Genomic DNA, 7976 nt, shown 5'->3' with positions numbered 1-7976 from the left:
AGGTGCTGACCCCTGACCCACACGTGGTGGCTCTGCCATCTGTATCTCATGGTTTCAAGTGTCACCATGGTTTTGGGTGTTGGTTCCAGCCAGTTGCAGTGGGGGCGTGTGGGGCAGCGAACACGGGGTGTGGGGCTTTGGGCCAGGCATGGATGTCGCGCTCCTCACTCCCACTCACATTCCCCTGGAGAGCACTTTCCCCGTGGCTAATCCAACTGCAAGGAAGGCTGGGAAATGTGGTCTGGCTGGGCACCAAAGATGGCAGGATGGATCTGAAGGAACAGCTAGCAATTCCCACCACAAATGATATCCATTCAACTAAGGACTTGATAGGAGGGATTTTTTTCCCCAGTACACAGTGAAATAAATACATCACCATTATGTAAATGCTTTGAAGTGTGCACACCATCTTAAATAGCCTTGCATAACTCCAGGAATAAATATATTACGCTTTGCCAAACACTGAGCTTTTGTACTTCTTCGCTTTAAATGACAAGAGCCTGATTGTCAGCCCAGCCCCGGGTGGCCAGAGCTGCTCTGTAAAACCTTCCTTCAGTCTTTAAAGGATAAAACAAGGAAAGAGAGTGAATCAGAAAGACACGTGAAAATTTACATCCAGGAAAGTTAAGATTGAATTGTATTCTGGAAATGACTCTGCGAACTCAAATTGCTATTATAGGTATTTTCATAGACCTCTGGGCGAATACACGACTTCACACGGAAGAAGCATGTGTGTTCTCTCACCCCAAGGGTGGTCCGAGTTCATCAGCGCCGCCAACTGTCCACACCGTGTCCTGACGATGCTGGGCAGGAAGTGACAGGACTTGGAGGAGCAGAGAAGAAAGGACGTCGGCGGCGCTGCGAAGTGGGCCCGGGGCTTCTCGGCGCGGTCACCAGGGGCTGCGAGGGGAAATCACGGACAGAGGGCCTGGGGGCCCGGCGACCGACGGCCAGGCTGGCTCTCGCCAGCCCAACGGGGAGCCACCGAGAGGCTCTAAGCAGGAGAATGACATGCTATAAGGACCGTTCCCAAAATAGAATCACACAGAAACAGGTGAGCCCATGGAAAGGTCAGGAGGGCAGCTCCGAAAAGCAAGCTCCCAAGCACTCCTGCGAAGGCCAGAGGGAGGTGAGCTCCCCTTTCCAGAAACAGCTGAGTTCCCCGTGTGTGAGGAGGGCTGGGCCCCAGCGGCTCCCACAGGCCTCAGCGAGAACAGTGACCAGCGTCTCCAGAATGCTAGGGGACACGAAGGTTTGCGGGTGCCAGGATGACCGACGCTGGCCCCCGGTGGTCGCAGCGGGCCACGGGAGTCACGGGGAACACGTCAGCCTTCAAGACGCCCCCATCACGGTCTGTTCTCTGCCTCCTTGTCTCTCTGGGGGCGCAGGTCAGGATCAAAACGGGGGTGGGCACAGGAACGCCAGGGAGAGAGAGGAGTCAGCCCCTGGCCTCCCGTCCCGCCCGGCAGGCGCCCGGGGCCCTTGCAGCTCCGCACGGAACACACACGCCCTCTCAGCACACACAGGAGCTCGGACCTCCGGTCCTGCCGGTGCAAGCCACACGCTCAACGTGCCCTATCGAGGTGGCGGGGATGTTCTTTCTCGCCCTCTTGAAGCCCGTGGTGCCTGCCAGGACCAGAACTTCTGCAGCAACAAATACGTCTGGAAGGCGGTGGTCCGAGGCCATGTCTGCCTGCGGGCTACAAACGGGGTCTCCGGAACCAGAGGGAGCACACGGCTCTTCTAACCATTGAAGGTGTTTGTGCTCGAGATGAAACGGAATTCTCACTGTCTAGGCAAGAGATGTGCTCATGTGTGCAAAGCAAACAACAACGCAGGGACTCCTGGGGTAACCACACAGAACCGGAGCCATCTGGGGGAAGGTCACTCGTGCCCCTGGAAACAGTGGCACTGTCTGTGCTAATTTCTGAAGCAACCTTCCTGCCAAGGCCACCGGACACAGAATCCGTGCAATGCTGTGCACTACCAGGATTCAAACTCACCGATAAATAAATAACAGCCTGACTGTGCGGCTCGGCGGGGGACCCTCTGGCAAAGCAGAGGATTCCGGGTTGGGGGACATGGTTGGGTTCAGGTTCAGTCCCCGGTCAAGATGCAAAGGGGGGCCAACTGATGGATGTTTCTCTCACATGTCTCTGCTTCTCATCTCTTCCTCCCTCTCTCCCCTCTCAAATAAGTAAATAAAATCTATTTTAAAGAGTAGATTTTAAAAAATTGGCGAGGATTTTTCACCACCGAAGTTTTGGCGGCCATGCCAACTACTGGCAAGGAGTGTGGACACACAGGAGCTGCACCACTCATGGGGGAGGTAAACCGGTGCAGGCTTTCCTGGGGGCCGTTTGGGTCGCACACACTTAACACGGGTGCCTCCGTCGCCCGGCTCTCCTCCCTCCAGGAGGAATTCTGAAGGAGCTCAAAAGCGTGTGTGTCGTCGGAGGGGTCTCCTGGGCGATGCCGACCGCGGCCAAAGTGGTGAAGCAGCCTGGTGACCGCAAAGAGTAGACACGTCACGCTTAGCACTCTACGGAGCGGGCCTGCCATGGGGTGCTACGTGGTTGTCGGAAGTGTTCTAGGCAGAGGGCAGGCTGGCAGCTGTGGGGTGGTGGGCGGGTGGGGTGCGGAGGGATTGGGCAAAAGAAGACAAGACAGCAGTGTGGCGACTGGGGGGAGGGGGAGGCAGGAGGGGGAGGGGAAGCACGGTGATGGGCAGAGGCTTGACTCAGCGTGGTGAACCCACATTGCAGCGAACCGGTGATATGCTGCGGAACTGGACGCCTGACACCTACACAACGGGCTTAACCAACGTCACCCCAACCATTCAGTAAAGGGGCGAAAGTGTAGAAACACATATGATACTGTGTTTAAATGTTCGTTTAAAAAGGAAGTTCTCCACTCCTACTAAGGAAGAACCAGACCCTCGTATTCATTCCCACTCCCCCACCCCAGGTTCTCCTGAAACCACGTGCAAGGAAGCCCTGAAGGCACCAGCCTGCCTCCACCCACCCACCCACCCACCCACCCATCCACCGGAGGAGGAGGAGACCACGGGAACAGCAGGTGGCAGCTGGAAAGGGGACAGAGACAGAGTAACCAGAACTGCCTTCCCGGCTGAGAGGATGACCGTGAGGGCTTGGGGAGGAGGGGGCGCCTGACAAAGGGGAACAATGCAGACACAGTGGAGAGCTCCCTGCACTTGGACTTACGAGGAACCAGTGAAAGCGGGGTCCAGAGACCCCCACTCACGCACACGGAGTGGGCAGCGCCCCCCTGGGCGGTGCTCCCACACAGGCCGTGCCTCCCACGGCCCCCGCGCCGAACTGCACCCCGGGAACCTGACCGACTGGTTCCGATGCGGTCGGCAGCCTTGGCAGCGCCGACTACAATGATTTCTGGGCAGGAATCTCAGTGCCAAAGGGAGCACGCTCCCTGACCCTCAAGTACGGCAGCACTAACCGTGGCCCCCGGTGCCGCCCATGCCTGGTCACCTACCTGATGACGTGGACAAAGGTGTGCCTGCCCTTGTGCCCACTAGCTGACCACCCAGGGTCCACTTTTCCTATCAAGTAACCTGTCTCCTGGAAAGCACTTGTGTAAACCAGCTGTTACATCTAACAAAACTAAGCAGGGGTAGAGACGGTGATTGATAAGAATAAAAGTGTAGCAGTCCTTCAGAAAAGTCTAGGTATTGACAAGACTACTGAGCAGCTGGAAAGCTCTGTCAGCTGGTAGGGAGGCAGATGTGTACACCCACTTTGAGAAACTTTTGGTGTGTCTAATACAGTTGCCCTATACATTCCCCGCGACCCAGCAAAGCCACCGGTCAGCCAATATCCAAAAGAGAGGCAAGCGGGTAGTCGCTACATGACAAATTCAGGATATTCTAGGATATTCATACTACTCTATTCCTAATAACCTGAAGCTGGAAGCTATCCAAGTGCCCAACAGCAGTGGGATGGATCATTTACGGCACACTCATACCAGTAAAGGCTCCCCAGCCATGACTAAGGAAACAGCAGCAGCCACACACTATACGGCGAGTGCCAGAAACAGGACGTCGGGAGAGAGAAGCCAGACGCAAGAGCACACGATGCTGGGCATCTGAAGTGCAGCACCCGGGGAACGGGCAGCGCGCTGCTGGAGGTCAGGGGCGGGACCGGGTACCACTGAGGACGGACGGGGTGGGGGGCAGGGCCTGGAACCGTGGTCCAGGTGCTGGGGTGCAGCTCATCTTCCAAGCCTGGAGCTGGGTGCTGGGCGCGCCAGCGTGCTCTGTCAGTGAAAACTCATCAGGACAGCCCATATACTAACACGGGTTTATTACACTATGTACACTGTCATAGATGTGTATTTTATTCATATTAAAAATTTCCTGACTGGTGTAGCTCAGTGGATTGAGCTTGGGCTGCAAACCAAAGTGTTGCAGGTTCGATTCCCAGTCAGGGTACATGCCTGGGTTGCAGGCCATGACCCCCAGCAACCGCACATTCATGTTTCTCTCTCTCTCCATCCCTTCCCTCTCTAAAAATAAATAAATAAAATCTTTAAAAACATTTGTTTCAGGTCTTAAGAACGTATCATCTAATAGAGGAGACGACATTGTTACAGATGAAATTACTAAAGGTTATATATAAATTATAGAAATAGAATAAAATGCAAAAATCAAGTGTGCAATTATTTTAATCACGACTCTATTGTACGTGCTAACAGAAGTCCTACTTCAAGTTCCCTAAAGCATATACTGAATATATGGGCTCCTGTATGTGAAAATTTCAGGAGTCAAATAGAACTTCAAGTATAACTATATAAGGGGACCCAGATAGACAAATAAATAAACGGATGGATAAATAGATAGGTAGGTAGATAGGTAGATGATGGATGGATGGATGGATGGAGGGGTAGGTGGACAGCTAGATGGGTGGATAAGTTCACCTTTCAACGATCTGCACCTGCAAGGAAAAAGCTCTGTTTCCTGCAGGCCAAGGGTAAAGCTGTCCCCCGGGCCTCCATGGTGTGCTCCTGCACTCTGCCAAAGGCGCCACGCTGCCCACTATGCTGCCCCCAGCCACCACGGAGCATCTACAGTGGTTGCCACCACACCCTTGCTGGCCTTCACCCTCCAGTCCACTCTTTGCGTCCCAACTTCAACTCTGACCCATCCACGAAGAACAACGGTCTCTTTGCCAAAGGAGTGCTTTGCACTTTGACACAACTAGGTGACAAGGCAAGTTTTCCCCCGCCCACACCGCCCTCCCCAGGAAACACAATGAGGTGCAATCTTAACGTGAACTGCGAGCAGAACGCTCGAGGCTGTGACAGACCGGGCCTGTCTCAGATGCGGGGAGGAGGGTTTGTCCTGTGTGCGTGTCGTCAGGAGCAGTGCCAGGCAGGGCAGCTTCCCAGGTGCACGCAGGAGCCCAGACCCCCACCCTCTCCCCAACCTCTACGCCAGGAATAACGGTGACTCTCAGCCAGGGCCAGAGGCCCACTGCCCCTCAAATGATGCCCACAAACGTCCAGGAGCAGATGAACAGCAGAAGGGACGGCGATGCAGCCACCGCAGGGAGACACGCAAGCTGACCTTCAGAGGACCCTCCGCAGCCTGGAAAGGCCCTGTGCCCCACTACTAATACTTAGCAGTTCCTGACCAGGGAGGGGGGCCGAACGCCTCAACAGTGAAAATACAGATTTCTAGACCCGGGCCAAAAAGATTCTGCTTCAGATGGTCTGGGGTGTGGCTCGGGCAGTGGGGTTGGGGGAAAGCCCTCCAACGTCGTCTCCTGATTATACGCCCGACAGAAAACCCTGAATTAAAGAAGAAGTCCGGTGGCCAAGTGGCATTCATGTTGCGATTTTAATTCAGTGGCGGGAGTCTGATCGCACGCGGACGGGAACGAGGAGGGAAGAAGGCCCCGTGTCCGCATGATCTGGAGGAACGCTCTCTCTGGCCACACGCCTACCGAAATGAGAACCACCCTTGAGGGCGCTGGGACTGGGAGCCGCATGTAAATAACATGTGTGATGTCATTCAATAGGATGGGATTTGAACATGAGTTGAGTGCTGTTTTCTCGCTGTTAGTTTGCTGACATGTCAAGGTAGAAATGAGCCTTTCACAGCTGCAGAAGCGACTGAAGTTCCAGCTTGCTTGCACGTGGCTCAGGCCCCCTTTTTAGAGCCAACAAGTGGCCCGCGCATCCCTGGTCCACCCCTGCCACAGTCACCTGAGCCAGAGGTAGTCCGGCAGCCGAGGACCAAGCCCTGCAGGAGGCGGGCAGCCTGGCGGGGGGGGGCACTGTGCTGGAGGGACAAGGGACTCGAGGCCTGAGTATGACCTGCTGCTGGTTCACTAAGGGAATTTGGGGAAGCCCCTCCCCCTTCTCAGATTATTGTAAAACGAGAGGTCAGGGGTCCAAACCTGACTGCCATTAAGAGGTCATATGATATGGGTGAGGGAGACAGGCAGGCACAGGACAGGGGGAACACGGAGGGCCGGAAAGGTGAGAGCCCCTGCTGTCAGCATGGGGGGTGGGGGTCATCACTCCCCAGTCCCTGCTGAGTGAGTGCTCTGCCAGGCTGGGGGCTGGGGGGCGGGCAGCCGTGCAGGCTGTGCACTGCAGAGGGCGGCACGTCCCAGGTGGTGCGCTCACCGAGCAGACACAGACACCAAGGACAGTGCCCTGGAAGGTGTCTGCACAGGGCTTGGAGGAAAGGACACCTCTTTATTGGCACAAAGGTGCTGTGTGACAATGCAGCTCCCATACTGCCAGCTCTCCTCGCCCCCCTTTTTTCACATCTATGGAAGCTTGAAACATGGCTTATAATTCCAAAGTCCCTGATTTAAAATTAGTTGAAAACGAACTCCAAAACAGTTGTGACCTGACGCCCTATGTGCGCTAAAGAAACTTCTGGGGGCCAGATTCAGACTGTGGGTGCAGGTCTTTGACCCAGACGAACCCTCAGTTGCTGACATGAAGCCCTCCTGCTCTGTGCACCTCATGGGTGACCTTGAAGCCACCCCAAAGGAGAATGAATTGCCCTGGTCACTGACGTCAGGGTGGAAAAGGGATTACGTGGACACAGACACTAGAAACGCATCCTTTGAGTGATGGTGTGCACGGTTCCCCCGCCCATCATCCGGCTAACTTTAATTCGTCCTTTCTTACTAAAAGTGTTATTTTCCCAGAGACAGCATCCTCAGACTTCAACCCAAAGTAGCTTCCCTGGTGACACTTTTTCAAACGTCTTACTTTTGCTGAATGAACTGCACATACTCGCATCATGAGATACTCACTTGCGTGAGTGTCTGCTTCCTGTCTGTCTGCTCACCGTTTGGGGGACAGCCTGTCTTTGCTCACTGCCGCACAATCCCATGGGGAGGGTGGGCACCCAGTGTAGATTCACTGGATGATCGATTTGTCTGTCTCCATCAGGGAAACACCAGGTCTCCCTGGTGTGGGTGACCTGACCTTGCTGCGTGGGGTTTGACTCCTGGGTTCCTGACCTGGGGGATGTCTGGTTCCCACTGCTGAGGCGCCACCAGGGGGAGAGTTCTCGAAGGACATTACCCTCTTGCCCACCCCTCTATCCAAGTCGTGGCCTCCCAGGACTGCCAGAATGAGGGGAAACGTGCGTTTGAACGAGATGGTTTCGTGCCCTGGAGCTGGGGGTGGTGAGGAGCAGCTGTGGGCGGATGCGAGGGGCTGGCGGCAGAGAGCGCCATCAAGGGTCAGCCGCTCTCCTGCACGAAGGGGTCCGACGGGGGTGGCCCGGCGATATGGTAGAGAAGCCCCCATCCTAGGGCGGACGAGGCCCCAGGTTGGCTCCGGCACTTGGGACAGTAACTTCAGGGTGGCTCGGAGCCAGGCCCTTGTGGTCCCTGTGTCCGTCCCTGGGGGTGGGCAAGTGCCCGCCCTGGTGCCCTTCCAGACTGGATCCCTCGGGGACACTGACAACCCTC

This window comes from Phyllostomus hastatus, unplaced genomic scaffold (assembly GCF_019186645.2).
Source record: "Phyllostomus hastatus isolate PE091 unplaced genomic scaffold, TTU_PhHast_1.1 phas_scaffold_345, whole genome shotgun sequence".
Classification (NCBI taxonomy): Eukaryota; Metazoa; Chordata; class Mammalia; order Chiroptera; family Phyllostomidae; genus Phyllostomus; species Phyllostomus hastatus.
The sequence above is the reverse complement of the archived record's forward strand: the minus strand, read 5'-3'. Positions refer to the sequence as shown.